This window comes from Ambystoma mexicanum, unplaced genomic scaffold (genome assembly GCF_040938575.1).
Source record: "Ambystoma mexicanum isolate Mex_15411 unplaced genomic scaffold, UKY_AmexF1_1 Mex_scaf20, whole genome shotgun sequence".
Taxonomy (NCBI): domain Eukaryota; kingdom Metazoa; phylum Chordata; class Amphibia; order Caudata; family Ambystomatidae; genus Ambystoma; species Ambystoma mexicanum.
The window spans coordinates 1,924,075-1,941,911 of record NW_027182434.1 but is presented as its reverse complement, the minus strand read 5'-3'; the positions used below and the strand labels follow the sequence as shown (position 1 = coordinate 1,941,911).

The 17,837-nt window shown below is 51.6% G+C and overlaps 19 non-coding genes across 19 annotated transcripts; 7 read left to right on the top strand and 12 right to left on the bottom strand.

The window, feature by feature from the left end:
- Window positions 1–457: 457 nt before the first annotated feature.
- TRNAL-AAG (transfer RNA leucine (anticodon AAG)) lies at window positions 458–539 on the bottom strand. Its single transcript has one exon. It is a non-coding gene; the product is annotated as a tRNA-Leu (tRNA).
- A 541-nt stretch (window positions 540–1,080) lies between these two features.
- On the top strand, window positions 1,081–1,152 carry TRNAD-GUC (transfer RNA aspartic acid (anticodon GUC)). Its single transcript has one exon. It is a non-coding gene; the product is annotated as a tRNA-Asp (tRNA).
- Window positions 1,153–1,926: 774 nt separating this feature from the next.
- TRNAL-AAG (transfer RNA leucine (anticodon AAG)) lies at window positions 1,927–2,008 on the bottom strand. Its single transcript has one exon. It is a non-coding gene; the product is annotated as a tRNA-Leu (tRNA).
- A 1,360-nt stretch (window positions 2,009–3,368) lies between these two features.
- On the bottom strand, window positions 3,369–3,450 carry TRNAL-AAG (transfer RNA leucine (anticodon AAG)). The gene has a single exon. It is a non-coding gene; the product is annotated as a tRNA-Leu (tRNA).
- A 1,387-nt stretch (window positions 3,451–4,837) lies between these two features.
- On the bottom strand, window positions 4,838–4,919 carry TRNAL-AAG (transfer RNA leucine (anticodon AAG)). The gene has a single exon. It is a non-coding gene; the product is annotated as a tRNA-Leu (tRNA).
- A 541-nt stretch (window positions 4,920–5,460) lies between these two features.
- On the top strand, window positions 5,461–5,532 carry TRNAD-GUC (transfer RNA aspartic acid (anticodon GUC)). Its single transcript has one exon. It is a non-coding gene; the product is annotated as a tRNA-Asp (tRNA).
- Window positions 5,533–6,306: 774 nt separating this feature from the next.
- Window positions 6,307–6,388, bottom strand: TRNAL-AAG (transfer RNA leucine (anticodon AAG)). Its single transcript has one exon. It is a non-coding gene; the product is annotated as a tRNA-Leu (tRNA).
- A 541-nt stretch (window positions 6,389–6,929) lies between these two features.
- Window positions 6,930–7,001, top strand: TRNAD-GUC (transfer RNA aspartic acid (anticodon GUC)). The gene has a single exon. It is a non-coding gene; the product is annotated as a tRNA-Asp (tRNA).
- Window positions 7,002–7,775: 774 nt separating this feature from the next.
- Window positions 7,776–7,857, bottom strand: TRNAL-AAG (transfer RNA leucine (anticodon AAG)). Its single transcript has one exon. It is a non-coding gene; the product is annotated as a tRNA-Leu (tRNA).
- A 541-nt stretch (window positions 7,858–8,398) lies between these two features.
- Window positions 8,399–8,470, top strand: TRNAD-GUC (transfer RNA aspartic acid (anticodon GUC)). Its single transcript has one exon. It is a non-coding gene; the product is annotated as a tRNA-Asp (tRNA).
- Window positions 8,471–9,244: 774 nt separating this feature from the next.
- Window positions 9,245–9,326, bottom strand: TRNAL-AAG (transfer RNA leucine (anticodon AAG)). The gene has a single exon. It is a non-coding gene; the product is annotated as a tRNA-Leu (tRNA).
- A 541-nt stretch (window positions 9,327–9,867) lies between these two features.
- On the top strand, window positions 9,868–9,939 carry TRNAD-GUC (transfer RNA aspartic acid (anticodon GUC)). The gene has a single exon. It is a non-coding gene; the product is annotated as a tRNA-Asp (tRNA).
- A 774-nt stretch (window positions 9,940–10,713) lies between these two features.
- On the bottom strand, window positions 10,714–10,795 carry TRNAL-AAG (transfer RNA leucine (anticodon AAG)). Its single transcript has one exon. It is a non-coding gene; the product is annotated as a tRNA-Leu (tRNA).
- Window positions 10,796–12,155: 1,360 nt separating this feature from the next.
- TRNAL-AAG (transfer RNA leucine (anticodon AAG)) lies at window positions 12,156–12,237 on the bottom strand. Its single transcript has one exon. It is a non-coding gene; the product is annotated as a tRNA-Leu (tRNA).
- Window positions 12,238–13,624: 1,387 nt separating this feature from the next.
- TRNAL-AAG (transfer RNA leucine (anticodon AAG)) lies at window positions 13,625–13,706 on the bottom strand. The gene has a single exon. It is a non-coding gene; the product is annotated as a tRNA-Leu (tRNA).
- A 1,387-nt stretch (window positions 13,707–15,093) lies between these two features.
- On the bottom strand, window positions 15,094–15,175 carry TRNAL-AAG (transfer RNA leucine (anticodon AAG)). The gene has a single exon. It is a non-coding gene; the product is annotated as a tRNA-Leu (tRNA).
- Window positions 15,176–15,716: 541 nt separating this feature from the next.
- On the top strand, window positions 15,717–15,788 carry TRNAD-GUC (transfer RNA aspartic acid (anticodon GUC)). The gene has a single exon. It is a non-coding gene; the product is annotated as a tRNA-Asp (tRNA).
- A 774-nt stretch (window positions 15,789–16,562) lies between these two features.
- On the bottom strand, window positions 16,563–16,644 carry TRNAL-AAG (transfer RNA leucine (anticodon AAG)). The gene has a single exon. It is a non-coding gene; the product is annotated as a tRNA-Leu (tRNA).
- A 541-nt stretch (window positions 16,645–17,185) lies between these two features.
- On the top strand, window positions 17,186–17,257 carry TRNAD-GUC (transfer RNA aspartic acid (anticodon GUC)). Its single transcript has one exon. It is a non-coding gene; the product is annotated as a tRNA-Asp (tRNA).
- Window positions 17,258–17,837: the final 580 nt, after the last annotated feature.

Sequence of the window (17,837 nt, the reverse complement as noted above, 5' to 3'; positions counted from 1 at the left end):
CTCACTCTTTCCCTGCATCTAACCCTAGCTCTAATCCCATCATTAACCTCGGTCCGGGCACACGCGTGAACCCCTACTCTCATCTCAGCCTCTCCTGGTGATACATCACACCTGGGATCGTTTGCTCCCTGTGGGCTGTGGGAAATTTGCTACCAGCACGCCCTGGAAGTGGGGCTCATTCCGCTGCAACGGGAGGTCTTCCCAGGACGCGTCACAGCTCAACGCAAGAGCTCCTGGGTTTCGAAGGCTCTTGCAGCAAGCCTTCACAAAGCAGCAGGGAGCGCCGTTCCAGATGGGAAACTTGAGACTGGATGTCCAGAAAAGCAAGACGTCAGAAGCGAAACCTTTTTCCTGCAGGGTGTGGCATACCATCCGCTTGCTCATTGCGACAGAGGTGGCACTAATGAAGGAAGAGGTCAACGTTACGTTCTTCTTTAAAATGCAAGGCCAGGAAAAGTGGCAGCGGTGGGATTTGAACCCACGCCTCCGAAGAGACTGGAGCCTTAATCCAGCGCCTTAGACCGCTCGGCCACGCTACCTCCCTGCTAGTCGCCGAAAGCGGAACTTGACCCGTTGCCCGGCCCGCTTTAGTGCTTTGCCTTTTCTCCTTGGAAAGTCTGGAGACAGGCAGTGGAAGGGCAGGCAAACTGTCAGGTGCGCAGAGGAGGGGAGACCATGAGGCAAGGTGGGAGATGGGGGCAAGAAGTGAGAAAAAAACTAATCGCAAGCTAGGGCAGGATTCGGAAAGTGAAGCCGAAAAGGGGCTTAGCATGCAGCCCAGGGGTTTCTTTGACTGTCCTAAGCCCACAGGGACTTTGCCGTCCTCAGCTCATGAGACTTGAGATGGGTAGCTTGATTTGCTGAGGAAATGCGGGATGACAGATTCAACTCTGGAGTCAAACATAGCCCGGAACTATCGCCTTAAACTGAGTTTTAAGCCTGGTGCCGATAAAAAGAAAGAAATTAGCCTTAGATCGGGCAAGCCGTTTGACGGGGGAAAATGAGACCCCCCTAGGCCAGCTAGGTGGTCGCTGGATGCTGTGCAGACATCAGCAGCTGTTCATTTCATGCCCTCACGTCTCCTCGTTAGTATAGTGGTCAGTATCCCCGCCTGTCACGCGGGAGACCGGGGTTCAATTCCCCGACGGGGAGGTTAAACCGTTTCTGGATTTTTTTTAGTTCTTGACAAATATTCTTGAAGATTAGGCTGAGTCAAGTAGGGAATGGGTGCCAAGAACTGACTCTTTAAGAAAAAAGCACCGGCAACGCTAGTCATCGTACAATATTTGTGCACAATTGCTTACATTAGGCGGCCGGTCCACTTTATTGAGTCCCCCTCAGCACCATTTAGTGCTCCTGTTGTCTGCGAAGTCCAAATTGTAACCCTGAATCAGTTCCTCTTCTGACCCTTTGTATCATGTTACATGACGAGTAATGATCACCTGTTAGCTTTATCCCTAATTATAACTCTCACTCTTTCCCTGCATCTAACCCTAGCTCTAATCCCATCATTAACCTCGGTCCGGGCACACGCGTGAACCCCTACTCTCATCTCAGCCTCTCCTGGTGATACATCACACCTGGGATCGTTTGCTCCCTGTGGGCTGTGGGGAATTTGCTACCAGCACGCCCTGGAAGTGGGGCTCATTCCGCTGCAACGGGAGGTCTTCCCAGGACGCGTCACAGCTCAACGCAAGAGCTCCTGGGTTTCGAAGGCTCTTGCAGCAAGCCTTCACAAAGCAGCAGGGAGCGCCGTTCCAGATGGGAAACTTGAGACTGGATGTCCAGAAAAGCAAGACGTCAGAAGCGAAACCTTTTTCCTGCAGGGTGTGGCATACCATCCGCTTGCTCATTGCGACAGAGGTGGCACTAATGAAGGAAGAGGTCAACGTTACGTTCTTCTTTAAAATGCAAGGCCAGGAAAAGTGGCAGCGGTGGGATTTGAACCCACGCCTCCGAAGAGACTGGAGCCTTAATCCAGCGCCTTAGACCGCTCGGCCACGCTACCTCCCTGCTAGTCGCCGAAAGCGGAACTTGACCCGTTGCCCGGCCCGCTTTAGTGCTTTGCCTTTTCTCCTTGGAAAGTCTGGAGACAGGCAGTGGAAGGGCAGGCAAACTGTCAGGTGCGCAGAGGAGGGGAGACCATGAGGCAAGGTGGGAGATGGGGGCAAGAAGTGAGAAAAAAACTAATCGCAAGCTAGGGCAGGATTCGGAAAGTGAAGCCGAAAAGGGGCTTAGCATGCAGCCCAGGGGTTTCTTTGACTGTCCTAAGCCCACAGGGACTTTGCCGTCCTCAGCTCATGAGACTTGAGATGGGTAGCTTGATTTGCTGAGGAAATGCGGGATGACAGATTCAACTCTGGAGTCAAACATAGCCCGGAACTATCGCCTTAAACTGAGTTTTAAGCCTGGTGCCGATAAAAAGAAAGAAATTAGCCTTAGATCGGGCAAGCCGTTTGACGGGGGAAAATGAGACCCCCCTAGGCCAGCTAGGTGGTCGCTGGATGCTGTGCAGACATCAGCAGCTGTTCATTTCATGCCCTCACGTCTCCTCGTTAGTATAGTGGTCAGTATCCCAATTCCCCGACGGGGAGGTTAAACTGTTTCTGGATTTTTTTTAGTTCTTGACAAATATTCTTGAAGATTAGGCTGAGTCAAGTAGGGAATGGGTGCCAAGAACTGACTCTTTAAGAAAAAAGCACCGGCAACGCTAGTCATCGTACAATATTTGTGCACAATTGCTTACATTAGGCGGCCGGTCCACTTTATTGAGTCCCCCTCAGCACCATTTAGTGCTCCTGTTGTCTGCGAAGTCCAAATTGTAACCCTGAATCAGTTCCTCTTCTGACCCTTTGTATCATGTTACATGACGAGTAATGATCACCTGTTAGCTTTATCCCTAATTATAACTCTCACTCTTTCCCTGCATCTAACCCTAGCTCTAATCCCATCATTAACCTCGGTCCGGGCACACGCGTGAACCCCTACTCTCATCTCAGCCTCTCCTGGTGATACATCACACCTGGGATCGTTTGCTCCCTGTGGGCTGTGGGAAATTTGCTACCAGCACGCCCTGGAAGTGGGGCTCATTCCGCTGCAACGGGAGGTCTTCCCAGGACGCGTCACAGCTCAACGCAAGAGCTCCTGGGTTTCGAAGGCTCTTGCAGCAAGCCTTCACAAAGCAGCAGGGAGCGCCGTTCCAGATGGGAAACTTGAGACTGGATGTCCAGAAAAGCAAGACGTCAGAAGCGAAACCTTTTTCCTGCAGGGTGTGGCATACCATCCGCTTGCTCATTGCGACAGAGGTGGCACTAATGAAGGAAGAGGTCAACGTTACGTTCTTCTTTAAAATGCAAGGCCAGGAAAAGTGGCAGCGGTGGGATTTGAACCCACGCCTCCGAAGAGACTGGAGCCTTAATCCAGCGCCTTAGACCGCTCGGCCACGCTACCTCCCTGCTAGTCGCCGAAAGCGGAACTTGACCCGTTGCCCGGCCCGCTTTAGTGCTTTGCCTTTTCTCCTTGGAAAGTCTGGAGACAGGCAGTGGAAGGGCAGGCAAACTGTCAGGTGCGCAGAGGAGGGGAGACCATGAGGCAAGGTGGGAGATGGGGGCAAGAAGTGAGAAAAAAACTAATCGCAAGCTAGGGCAGGATTCGGAAAGTGAAGCCGAAAAGGGGCTTAGCATGCAGCCCAGGGGTTTCTTTGACTGTCCTAAGCCCACAGGGACTTTGCCGTCCTCAGCTCATGAGACTTGAGATGGGTAGCTTGATTTGCTGAGGAAATGCGGGATGACAGATTCAACTCTGGAGTCAAACATAGCCCGGAACTATCGCCTTAAACTGAGTTTTAAGCCTGGTGCCGATAAAAAGAAAGAAATTAGCCTTAGATCGGGCAAGCCGTTTGACGGGGGAAAATGAGACCCCCCTAGGCCAGCTAGGTGGTCGCTGGATGCTGTGCAGACATCAGCAGCTGTTCATTTCATGCCCTCACGTCTCCTCGTTAGTATAGTGGTCAGTATCCCCGCCTGTCACGCGGGAGACCGGGGTTCAATTCACCGACGGGGAGGTTAAACCGTTTCTGGATTTTTTTTAGTTCTTGACAAATATTCTTGAAGATTAGGCTGAGTCAAGTAGGGAATGGGTGCCAAGAACTGACTCTTTAAGAAAAAAGCACCGGCAACGCTAGTCATCGTACAATATTTGTGCACAATTGCTTACATTAGGCGGCCGGTCCACTTTATTGAGTCCCCCTCAGCACCATTTAGTGCTCCTGTTGTCTGCGAAGTCCAAATTGTAACCCTGAATCAGTTCCTCTTCTGACCCTTTGTATCATGTTACATGACGAGTAATGATCACCTGTTAGCTTTATCCCTAATTATAACTCTCACTCTTTCCCTGCATCTAACCCTAGCTCTAATCCCATCATTAACCTCGGTCCGGGCACACGCGTGAACCCCTACTCTCATCTCAGCCTCTCCTGGTGATACATCACACCTGGGATCGTTTGCTCCCTGTGGGCTGTGGGAAATTTGCTACCAGCACGCCCTGGAAGTGGGGCTCATTCCGCTGCAACGGGAGGTCTTCCCAGGACGCGTCACAGCTCAACGCAAGAGCTCCTGGGTTTCGAAGGCTCTTGCAGCAAGCCTTCACAAAGCAGCAGGGAGCGCCGTTCCAGATGGGAAACTTGAGACTGGATGTCCAGAAAAGCAAGACGTCAGAAGCGAAACCTTTTTCCTGCAGGGTGTGGCATACCATCCGCTTGCTCATTGCGACAGAGGTGGCACTAATGAAGGAAGAGGTCAACGTTACGCTCTTCTTTAAAATGCAAGGCCAGGAAAAGTGGCAGCGGTGGGATTTGAACCCACGCCTCCGAAGAGACTGGAGCCTTAATCCAGCGCCTTAGACCGCTCGGCCACGCTACCTCCCTGCTAGTCGCCGAAAGCGGAACTTGACCCGTTGCCCGGCCCGCTTTAGTGCTTTGCCTTTTCTCCTTGGAAAGTCTGGAGACAGGCAGTGGAAGGGCAGGCAAACTGTCAGGTGCGCAGAGGAGGGGAGACCATGAGGCAAGGTGGGAGATGGGGGCAAGAAGTGAGAAAAAAACTAATCGCAAGCTAGGGCAGGATTCGGAAAGTGAAGCCGAAAAGGGGCTTAGCATGCAGCCCAGGGGTTTCTTTGACTGTCCTAAGCCCACAGGGACTTTGCCGTCCTCAGCTCATGAGACTTGAGATGGGTAGCTTGATTTGCTGAGGAAATGCGGGATGACAGATTCAACTCTGGAGTCAAACATAGCCCGGAACTATCGCCTTAAACTGAGTTTTAAGCCTGGTGCCGATAAAAAGAAAGAAATTAGCCTTAGATCGGGCAAGCCGTTTGACGGGGGAAAATGAGACCCCCCTAGGCCAGCTAGGTGGTCGCTGGATGCTGTGCAGACATCAGCAGCTGTTCATTTCATGCCCTCACGTCTCCTCGTTAGTATAGTGGTCAGTATCCCCGCCTGTCACGCGGGAGACCGGGGTTCAATTCCCCGACGGGGAGGTTAAACCGTTTCTGGATTTTTTTTAGTTCTTGACAAATATTCTTGAAGATTAGGCTGAGTCAAGTAGGGAATGGGTGCCAAGAACTGACTCTTTAAGAAAAAAGCACCGGCAACGCTAGTCATCGTACAATATTTGTGCACAATTGCTTACATTAGGCGGCCGGTCCACTTTATTGAGTCCCCCTCAGCACCATTTAGTGCTCCTGTTGTCTGCGAAGTCCAAATTGTAACCCTGAATCAGTTCCTCTTCTGACCCTTTGTATCATGTTACATGACGAGTAATGATCACCTGTTAGCTTTATCCCTAATTATAACTCTCACTCTTTCCCTGCATCTAACCCTAGCTCTAATCCCATCATTAACCTCGGTCCGGGCACACGCGTGAACCCCTACTCTCATCTCAGCCTCTCCTGGTGATACATCACACCTGGGATCGTTTGCTCCCTGTGGGCTGTGGGGAATTTGCTACCAGCACGCCCTGGAAGTGGGGCTCATTCCGCTGCAACGGGAGGTCTTCCCAGGACGCGTCACAGCTCAACGCAAGAGCTCCTGGGTTTCGAAGGCTCTTGCAGCAAGCCTTCACAAAGCAGCAGGGAGCGCCGTTCCAGATGGGAAACTTGAGACTGGATGTCCAGAAAAGCAAGACGTCAGAAGCGAAACCGTTTTCCTGCAGGGTGTGGCATACCATCCGCTTGCTCATTGCGACAGAGGTGGCACTAATGAAGGAAGAGGTCAACGTTACGTTCTTCTTTAAAATGCAAGGCCAGGAAAAGTGGCAGCGGTGGGATTTGAACCCACGCCTCCGAAGAGACTGGAGCCTTAATCCAGCGCCTTAGACCGCTCGGCCACGCTACCTCCCTGCTAGTCGCCGAAAGCGGAACTTGACCCGTTGCCCGGCCCGCTTTAGTGCTTTGCCTTTTCTCCTTGGAAAGTCTGGAGACAGGCAGTGGAAGGGCAGGCAAACTGTCAGGTGCGCAGAGGAGGGGAGACCATGAGGCAAGGTGGGAGATGGGGGCAAGAAGTGAGAAAAAAACTAATCGCAAGCTAGGGCAGGATTCGGAAAGTGAAGCCGAAAAGGGGCTTAGCATGCAGCCCAGGGGTTTCTTTGACTGTCCTAAGCCCACAGGGACTTTGCCGTCCTCAGCTCATGAGACTTGAGATGGGTAGCTTGATTTGCTGAGGAAATGCGGGATGACAGATTCAACTCTGGAGTCAAACATAGCCCGGAACTATCGCCTTAAACTGAGTTTTAAGCCTGGTGCCGATAAAAAGAAAGAAATTAGCCTTAGATCGGGCAAGCCGTTTGACGGGGGAAAATGAGACCCCCCTAGGCCAGCTAGGTGGTCGCTGGATGCTGTGCAGACATCAGCAGCTGTTCATTTCATGCCCTCACGTCTCCTCGTTAGTATAGTGGTCAGTATCCCCGCCTGTCACGCGGGAGACCGGGGTTCAATTCCCCGACGGGGAGGTTAAACTGTTTCTGGATTTTTTTTAGTTCTTGACAAATATTCTTGAAGATTAGGCTGAGTCAAGTAGGGAATGGGTGCCAAGAACTGACTCTTTAAGAAAAAAGCACCGGCAACGCTAGTCATCGTACAATATTTGTGCACAATTGCTTACATTAGGCGGCCGGTCCACTTTATTGAGTCCCCCTCAGCACCATTTAGTGCTCCTGTTGTCTGCGAAGTCCAAATTGTAACCCTGAATCAGTTCCTCTTCTGACCCTTTGTATCATGTTACATGACGAGTAATGATCACCTGTTAGCTTTATCCCTAATTATAACTCTCACTCTTTCCCTGCATCTAACCCTAGCTCTAATCCCATCATTAACCTCGGTCCGGGCACACGCGTGAACCCCTACTCTCATCTCAGCCTCTCCTGGTGATACATCACACCTGGGATCGTTTGCTCCCTGTGGGCTGTGGGAAATTTGCTACCAGCACGCCCTGGAAGTGGGGCTCATTCCGCTGCAACGGGAGGTCTTCCCAGGACGCGTCACAGCTCAACGCAAGAGCTCCTGGGTTTCGAAGGCTCTTGCAGCAAGCCTTCACAAAGCAGCAGGGAGCGCCGTTCCAGATGGGAAACTTGAGACTGGATGTCCAGAAAAGCAAGACGTCAGAAGCGAAACCTTTTTCCTGCAGGGTGTGGCATACCATCCGCTTGCTCATTGCGACAGAGGTGGCACTAATGAAGGAAGAGGTCAACGTTACGTTCTTCTTTAAAATGCAAGGCCAGGAAAAGTGGCAGCGGTGGGATTTGAACCCACGCCTCCGAAGAGACTGGAGCCTTAATCCAGCGCCTTAGACCGCTCGGCCACGCTACCTCCCTGCTAGTCGCCGAAAGCGGAACTTGACCCGTTGCCCGGCCCGCTTTAGTGCTTTGCCTTTTCTCCTTGGAAAGTCTGGAGACAGGCAGTGGAAGGGCAGGCAAACTGTCAGGTGCGCAGAGGAGGGGAGACCATGAGGCAAGGTGGGAGATGGGGGCAAGAAGTGAGAAAAAAACTAATCGCAAGCTAGGGCAGGATTCGGAAAGTGAAGCCGAAAAGGGGCTTAGCATGCAGCCCAGGGGTTTCTTTGACTGTCCTAAGCCCACAGGGACTTTGCCGTCCTCAGCTCATGAGACTTGAGATGGGTAGCTTGATTTGCTGAGGAAATGCGGGATGACAGATTCAACTCTGGAGTCAAACATAGCCCGGAACTATCGCCTTAAACTGAGTTTTAAGCCTGGTGCCGATAAAAAGAAAGAAATTAGCCTTAGATCGGGCAAGCCGTTTGACGGGGGAAAATGAGACCCCCCTAGGCCAGCTAGGTGGTCGCTGGATGCTGTGCAGACATCAGCAGCTGTTCATTTCATGCCCTCACGTCTCCTCGTTAGTATAGTGGTCAGTATCCCCGCCTGTCACGCGGGAGACCGGGGTTCAATTCCCCGACGGGGAGGTTAAACCGTTTCTGGATTTTTTTTAGTTCTTGACAAATATTCTTGAAGATTAGGCTGAGTCAAGTAGGGAATGGGTGCCAAGAACTGACTCTTTAAGAAAAAAGCACCGGCAACGCTAGTCATCGTACAATATTTGTGCACAATTGCTTACATTAGGCGGCCGGTCCACTTTATTGAGTCCCCCTCAGCACCATTTAGTGCTCCTGTTGTCTGCGAAGTCCAAATTGTAACCCTGAATCAGTTCCTCTTCTGACCCTTTGTATCATGTTACATGACGAGTAATGATCACCTGTTAGCTTTATCCCTAATTATAACTCTCACTCTTTCCCTGCATCTAACCCTAGCTCTAATCCCATCATTAACCTCGGTCCGGGCACACGCGTGAACCCCTACTCTCATCTCAGCCTCTCCTGGTGATACATCACACCTGGGATCGTTTGCTCCCTGTGGGCTGTGGGGAATTTGCTACCAGCACGCCCTGGAAGTGGGGCTCATTCCGCTGCAACGGGAGGTCTTCCCAGGACGCGTCACAGCTCAACGCAAGAGCTCCTGGGTTTCGAAGGCTCTTGCAGCAAGCCTTCACAAAGCAGCAGGGAGCGCCGTTCCAGATGGGAAACTTGAGACTGGATGTCCAGAAAAGCAAGACGTCAGAAGCGAAACCTTTTTCCTGCAGGGTGTGGCATACCATCCGCTTGCTCATTGCGACAGAGGTGGCACTAATGAAGGAAGAGGTCAACGTTACGTTCTTCTTTAAAATGCAAGGCCAGGAAAAGTGGCAGCGGTGGGATTTGAACCCACGCCTCCGAAGAGACTGGAGCCTTAATCCAGCGCCTTAGACCGCTCGGCCACGCTACCTCCCTGCTAGTCGCCGAAAGCGGAACTTGACCCGTTGCCCGGCCCGCTTTAGTGCTTTGCCTTTTCTCCTTGGAAAGTCTGGAGACAGGCAGTGGAAGGGCAGGCAAACTGTCAGGTGCGCAGAGGAGGGGAGACCATGAGGCAAGGTGGGAGATGGGGGCAAGAAGTGAGAAAAAAACTAATCGCAAGCTAGGGCAGGATTCGGAAAGTGAAGCCGAAAAGGGGCTTAGCATGCAGCCCAGGGGTTTCTTTGACTGTCCTAAGCCCACAGGGACTTTGCCGTCCTCAGCTCATGAGACTTGAGATGGGTAGCTTGATTTGCTGAGGAAATGCGGGATGACAGATTCAACTCTGGAGTCAAACATAGCCCGGAACTATCGCCTTAAACTGAGTTTTAAGCCTGGTGCCGATAAAAAGAAAGAAATTAGCCTTAGATCGGGCAAGCCGTTTGACGGGGGAAAATGAGACCCCCCTAGGCCAGCTAGGTGGTCGCTGGATGCTGTGCAGACATCAGCAGCTGTTCATTTCATGCCCTCACGTCTCCTCGTTAGTATAGTGGTCAGTATCCCCGCCTGTCACGCGGGAGACCGGGGTTCAATTCCCCGACGGGGAGGTTAAACCGTTTCTGGATTTTTTTTAGTTCTTGACAAATATTCTTGAAGATTAGGCTGAGTCAAGTAGGGAATGGGTGCCAAGAACTGACTCTTTAAGAAAAAAGCACCGGCAACGCTAGTCATCGTACAATATTTGTGCACAATTGCTTACATTAGGCGGCCGGTCCACTTTATTGAGTCCCCCTCAGCACCATTTAGTGCTCCTGTTGTCTGCGAAGTCCAAATTGTAACCCTGAATCAGTTCCTCTTCTGACCCTTTGTATCATGTTACATGACGAGTAATGATCACCTGTTAGCTTTATCCCTAATTATAACTCTCACTCTTTCCCTGCATCTAACCCTAGCTCTAATCCCATCATTAACCTCGGTCCGGGCACACGCGTGAACCCCTACTCTCATCTCAGCCTCTCCTGGTGATACATCACACCTGGGATCGTTTGCTCCCTGTGGGCTGTGGGGAATTTGCTACCAGCACGCCCTGGAAGTGGGGCTCATTCCGCTGCAACGGGAGGTCTTCCCAGGACGCGTCACAGCTCAACGCAAGAGCTCCTGGGTTTCGAAGGCTCTTGCAGCAAGCCTTCACAAAGCAGCAGGGAGCGCCGTTCCAGATGGGAAACTTGAGACTGGATGTCCAGAAAAGCAAGACGTCAGAAGCGAAACCTTTTTCCTGCAGGGTGTGGCATACCATCCGCTTGCTCATTGCGACAGAGGTGGCACTAATGAAGGAAGAGGTCAACGTTACGTTCTTCTTTAAAATGCAAGGCCAGGAAAAGTGGCAGCGGTGGGATTTGAACCCACGCCTCCGAAGAGACTGGAGCCTTAATCCAGCGCCTTAGACCGCTCGGCCACGCTACCTCCCTGCTAGTCGCCGAAAGCGGAACTTGACCCGTTGCCCGGCCCGCTTTAGTGCTTTGCCTTTTCTCCTTGGAAAGTCTGGAGACAGGCAGTGGAAGGGCAGGCAAACTGTCAGGTGCGCAGAGGAGGGGAGACCATGAGGCAAGGTGGGAGATGGGGGCAAGAAGTGAGAAAAAAACTAATCGCAAGCTAGGGCAGGATTCGGAAAGTGAAGCCGAAAAGGGGCTTAGCATGCAGCCCAGGGGTTTCTTTGACTGTCCTAAGCCCACAGGGACTTTGCCGTCCTCAGCTCATGAGACTTGAGATGGGTAGCTTGATTTGCTGAGGAAATGCGGGATGACAGATTCAACTCTGGAGTCAAACATAGCCCGGAACTATCGCCTTAAACTGAGTTTTAAGCCTGGTGCCGATAAAAAGAAAGAAATTAGCCTTAGATCGGGCAAGCCGTTTGACGGGGGAAAATGAGACCCCCCTAGGCCAGCTAGGTGGTCGCTGGATGCTGTGCAGACATCAGCAGCTGTTCATTTCATGCCCTCACGTCTCCTCGTTAGTATAGTGGTCAGTATCCCAATTCCCCGACGGGGAGGTTAAACTGTTTCTGGATTTTTTTTAGTTCTTGACAAATATTCTTGAAGATTAGGCTGAGTCAAGTAGGGAATGGGTGCCAAGAACTGACTCTTTAAGAAAAAAGCACCGGCAACGCTAGTCATCGTACAATATTTGTGCACAATTGCTTACATTAGGCGGCCGGTCCACTTTATTGAGTCCCCCTCAGCACCATTTAGTGCTCCTGTTGTCTGCGAAGTCCAAATTGTAACCCTGAATCAGTTCCTCTTCTGACCCTTTGTATCATGTTACATGACGAGTAATGATCACCTGTTAGCTTTATCCCTAATTATAACTCTCACTCTTTCCCTGCATCTAACCCTAGCTCTAATCCCATCATTAACCTCGGTCCGGGCACACGCGTGAACCCCTACTCTCATCTCAGCCTCTCCTGGTGATACATCACACCTGGGATCGTTTGCTCCCTGTGGGCTGTGGGAAATTTGCTACCAGCACGCCCTGGAAGTGGGGCTCATTCCGCTGCAACGGGAGGTCTTCCCAGGACGCGTCACAGCTCAACGCAAGAGCTCCTGGGTTTCGAAGGCTCTTGCAGCAAGCCTTCACAAAGCAGCAGGGAGCGCCGTTCCAGATGGGAAACTTGAGACTGGATGTCCAGAAAAGCAAGACGTCAGAAGCGAAACCTTTTTCCTGCAGGGTGTGGCATACCATCCGCTTGCTCATTGCGACAGAGGTGGCACTAATGAAGGAAGAGGTCAACGTTACGTTCTTCTTTAAAATGCAAGGCCAGGAAAAGTGGCAGCGGTGGGATTTGAACCCACGCCTCCGAAGAGACTGGAGCCTTAATCCAGCGCCTTAGACCGCTCGGCCACGCTACCTCCCTGCTAGTCGCCGAAAGCGGAACTTGACCCGTTGCCCGGCCCGCTTTAGTGCTTTGCCTTTTCTCCTTGGAAAGTCTGGAGACAGGCAGTGGAAGGGCAGGCAAACTGTCAGGTGCGCAGAGGAGGGGAGACCATGAGGCAAGGTGGGAGATGGGGGCAAGAAGTGAGAAAAAAACTAATCGCAAGCTAGGGCAGGATTCGGAAAGTGAAGCCGAAAAGGGGCTTAGCATGCAGCCCAGGGGTTTCTTTGACTGTCCTAAGCCCACAGGGACTTTGCCGTCCTCAGCTCATGAGACTTGAGATGGGTAGCTTGATTTGCTGAGGAAATGCGGGATGACAGATTCAACTCTGGAGTCAAACATAGCCCGGAACTATCGCCTTAAACTGAGTTTTAAGCCTGGTGCCGATAAAAAGAAAGAAATTAGCCTTAGATCGGGCAAGCCGTTTGACGGGGGAAAATGAGACCCCCCTAGGCCAGCTAGGTGGTCGCTGGATGCTGTGCAGACATCAGCAGCTGTTCATTTCATGCCCTCACGTCTCCTCGTTAGTATAGTGGTCAGTATCCCCGCCTGTCACGCGGGAGACCGGGGTTCAATTCACCGACGGGGAGGTTAAACCGTTTCTGGATTTTTTTTAGTTCTTGACAAATATTCTTGAAGATTAGGCTGAGTCAAGTAGGGAATGGGTGCCAAGAACTGACTCTTTAAGAAAAAAGCACCGGCAACGCTAGTCATCGTACAATATTTGTGCACAATTGCTTACATTAGGCGGCCGGTCCACTTTATTGAGTCCCCCTCAGCACCATTTAGTGCTCCTGTTGTCTGCGAAGTCCAAATTGTAACCCTGAATCAGTTCCTCTTCTGACCCTTTGTATCATGTTACATGACGAGTAATGATCACCTGTTAGCTTTATCCCTAATTATAACTCTCACTCTTTCCCTGCATCTAACCCTAGCTCTAATCCCATCATTAACCTCGGTCCGGGCACACGCGTGAACCCCTACTCTCATCTCAGCCTCTCCTGGTGATACATCACACCTGGGATCGTTTGCTCCCTGTGGGCTGTGGGAAATTTGCTACCAGCACGCCCTGGAAGTGGGGCTCATTCCGCTGCAACGGGAGGTCTTCCCAGGACGCGTCACAGCTCAACGCAAGAGCTCCTGGGTTTCGAAGGCTCTTGCAGCAAGCCTTCACAAAGCAGCAGGGAGCGCCGTTCCAGATGGGAAACTTGAGACTGGATGTCCAGAAAAGCAAGACGTCAGAAGCGAAACCTTTTTCCTGCAGGGTGTGGCATACCATCCGCTTGCTCATTGCGACAGAGGTGGCACTAATGAAGGAAGAGGTCAACGTTACGCTCTTCTTTAAAATGCAAGGCCAGGAAAAGTGGCAGCGGTGGGATTTGAACCCACGCCTCCGAAGAGACTGGAGCCTTAATCCAGCGCCTTAGACCGCTCGGCCACGCTACCTCCCTGCTAGTCGCCGAAAGCGGAACTTGACCCGTTGCCCGGCCCGCTTTAGTGCTTTGCCTTTTCTCCTTGGAAAGTCTGGAGACAGGCAGTGGAAGGGCAGGCAAACTGTCAGGTGCGCAGAGGAGGGGAGACCATGAGGCAAGGTGGGAGATGGGGGCAAGAAGTGAGAAAAAAACTAATCGCAAGCTAGGGCAGGATTCGGAAAGTGAAGCCGAAAAGGGGCTTAGCATGCAGCCCAGGGGTTTCTTTGACTGTCCTAAGCCCACAGGGACTTTGCCGTCCTCAGCTCATGAGACTTGAGATGGGTAGCTTGATTTGCTGAGGAAATGCGGGATGACAGATTCAACTCTGGAGTCAAACATAGCCCGGAACTATCGCCTTAAACTGAGTTTTAAGCCTGGTGCCGATAAAAAGAAAGAAATTAGCCTTAGATCGGGCAAGCCGTTTGACGGGGGAAAATGAGACCCCCCTAGGCCAGCTAGGTGGTCGCTGGATGCTGTGCAGACATCAGCAGCTGTTCATTTCATGCCCTCACGTCTTCTCGTTAGTATAGTGGTCAGTATCCCCGCCTGTCACGCGGGAGACCGGGGTTCAATTCCCCGACGGGGAGGTTAAACCGTTTCTGGATTTTTTTTAGTTCTTGACAAATATTCTTGAAGATTAGGCTGAGTCAAGTAGGGAATGGGTGCCAAGAACTGACTCTTTAAGAAAAAAGCACCGGCAACGCTAGTCATCGTACAATATTTGTGCACAATTGCTTACATTAGGCGGCCGGTCCACTTTATTGAGTCCCCCTCAGCACCATTTAGTGCTCCTGTTGTCTGCGAAGTCCAAATTGTAACCCTGAATCAGTTCCTCTTCTGACCCTTTGTATCATGTTACATGACGAGTAATGATCACCTGTTAGCTTTATCCCTAATTATAACTCTCACTCTTTCCCTGCATCTAACCCTAGCTCTAATCCCATCATTAACCTCGGTCCGGGCACACGCGTGAACCCCTACTCTCATCTCAGCCTCTCCTGGTGATACATCACACCTGGGATCGTTTGCTCCCTGTGGGCTGTGGGAAATTTGCTACCAGCACGCCCTGGAAGTGGGGCTCATTCCGCTGCAACGGGAGGTCTTCCCAGGACGCGTCACAGCTCAACGCAAGAGCTCCTGGGTTTCGAAGGCTCTTGCAGCAAGCCTTCACAAAGCAGCAGGGAGCGCCGTTCCAGATGGGAAACTTGAGACTGGATGTCCAGAAAAGCAAGACGTCAGAAGCGAAACCTTTTTCCTGCAGGGTGTGGCATACCATCCGCTTGCTCATTGCGACAGAGGTGGCACTAATGAAGGAAGAGGTCAACGTTACGTTCTTCTTTAAAATGCAAGGCCAGGAAAAGTGGCAGCGGTGGGATTTGAACCCACGCCTCCGAAGAGACTGGAGCCTTAATCCAGCGCCTTAGACCGCTCGGCCACGCTACCTCCCTGCTAGTCGCCGAAAGCGGAACTTGACCCGTTGCCCGGCCCGCTTTAGTGCTTTGCCTTTTCTCCTTGGAAAGTCTGGAGACAGGCAGTGGAAGGGCAGGCAAACTGTCAGGTGCGCAGAGGAGGGGAGACCATGAGGCAAGGTGGGAGATGGGGGCAAGAAGTGAGAAAAAAACTAATCGCAAGCTAGGGCAGGATTCGGAAAGTGAAGCCGAAAAGGGGCTTAGCATGCAGCCCAGGGGTTTCTTTGACTGTCCTAAGCCCACAGGGACTTTGCCGTCCTCAGCTCATGAGACTTGAGATGGGTAGCTTGATTTGCTGAGGAAATGCGGGATGACAGATTCAACTCTGGAGTCAAACATAGCCCGGAACTATCGCCTTAAACTGAGTTTTAAGCCTGGTGCCGATAAAAAGAAAGAAATTAGCCTTAGATCGGGCAAGCCGTTTGACGGGGGAAAATGAGACCCCCCTAGGCCAGCTAGGTGGTCGCTGGATGCTGTGCAGACATCAGCAGCTGTTCATTTCATGCCCTCACGTCTCCTCGTTAGTATAGTGGTCAGTATCCCCGCCTGTCACGCGGGAGACCGGGGTTCAATTCCCCGACGGGGAGGTTAAACTGTTTCTGGATTTTTTTTAGTTCTTGACAAATATTCTTGAAGATTAGGCTGAGTCAAGTAGGGAATGGGTGCCAAGAACTGACTCTTTAAGAAAAAAGCACCGGCAACGCTAGTCATCGTACAATATTTGTGCACAATTGCTTACATTAGGCGGCCGGTCCACTTTATTGAGTCCCCCTCAGCACCATTTAGTGCTCCTGTTGTCTGCGAAGTCCAAATTGTAACCCTGAATCAGTTCCTCTTCTGACCCTTTGTATCATGTTACATGACGAGTAATGATCACCTGTTAGCTTTATCCCTAATTATAACTCTCACTCTTTCCCTGCATCTAACCCTAGCTCTAATCCCATCATTAACCTCGGTCCGGGCACACGCGTGAACCCCTACTCTCATCTCAGCCTCTCCTGGTGATACATCACACCTGGGATCGTTTGCTCCCTGTGGGCTGTGGGAAATTTGCTACCAGCACGCCCTGGAAGTGGGGCTCATTCCGCTGCAACGGGAGGTCTTCCCAGGACGCGTCACAGCTCAACGCAAGAGCTCCTGGGTTTCGAAGGCTCTTGCAGCAAGCCTTCACAAAGCAGCAGGGAGCGCCGTTCCAGATGGGAAACTTGAGACTGGATGTCCAGAAAAGCAAGACGTCAGAAGCGAAACCTTTTTCCTGCAGGGTGTGGCATACCATCCGCTTGCTCATTGCGACAGAGGTGGCACTAATGAAGGAAGAGGTCAACGTTACGTTCTTCTTTAAAATGCAAGGCCAGGAAAAGTGGCAGCGGTGGGATTTGAACCCACGCCTCCGAAGAGACTGGAGCCTTAATCCAGCGCCTTAGACCGCTCGGCCACGCTACCTCCCTGCTAGTCGCCGAAAGCGGAACTTGACCCGTTGCCCGGCCCGCTTTAGTGCTTTGCCTTTTCTCCTTGGAAAGTCTGGAGACAGGCAGTGGAAGGGCAGGCAAACTGTCAGGTGCGCAGAGGAGGGGAGACCATGAGGCAAGGTGGGAGATGGGGGCAAGAAGTGAGAAAAAAACTAATCGCAAGCTAGGGCAGGATTCGGAAAGTGAAGCCGAAAAGGGGCTTAGCATGCAGCCCAGGGGTTTCTTTGACTGTCCTAAGCCCACAGGGACTTTGCCGTCCTCAGCTCATGAGACTTGAGATGGGTAGCTTGATTTGCTGAGGAAATGCGGGATGACAGATTCAACTCTGGAGTCAAACATAGCCCGGAACTATCGCCTTAAACTGAGTTTTAAGCCTGGTGCCGATAAAAAGAAAGAAATTAGCCTTAGATCGGGCAAGCCGTTTGACGGGGGAAAATGAGACCCCCCTAGGCCAGCTAGGTGGTCGCTGGATGCTGTGCAGACATCAGCAGCTGTTCATTTCATGCCCTCACGTCTCCTCGTTAGTATAGTGGTCAGTATCCCCGCCTGTCACGCGGGAGACCGGGGTTCAATTCCCCGACGGGGAGGTTAAACTGTTTCTGGATTTTTTTTAGTTCTTGACAAATATTCTTGAAGATTAGGCTGAGTCAAGTAGGGAATGGGTGCCAAGAACTGACTCTTTAAGAAAAAAGCACCGGCAACGCTAGTCATCGTACAATATTTGTGCACAATTGCTTACATTAGGCGGCCGGTCCACTTTATTGAGTCCCCCTCAGCACCATTTAGTGCTCCTGTTGTCTGCGAAGTCCAAATTGTAACCCTGAATCAGTTCCTCTTCTGACCCTTTGTATCATGTTACATGACGAGTAATGATCACCTGTTAGCTTTATCCCTAATTATAACTCTCACTCTTTCCCTGCATCTAACCCTAGCTCTAATCCCATCATTAACCTCGGTCCGGGCACACGCGTGAACCCCTACTCTCATCTCAGCCTCTCCTGGTGATACATCACACCTGGGATCGTTTGCTCCCTGTGGGCTGTGGGAAATTTGCTACCAGCACGCCCTGGAAGTGGGGCTCATTCCGCTGCAACGGGAGGTCTTCCCAGGACGCGTCACAGCTCAACGCAAGAGCTCCTGGGTTTCGAAGGCTCTTGCAGCAAGCCT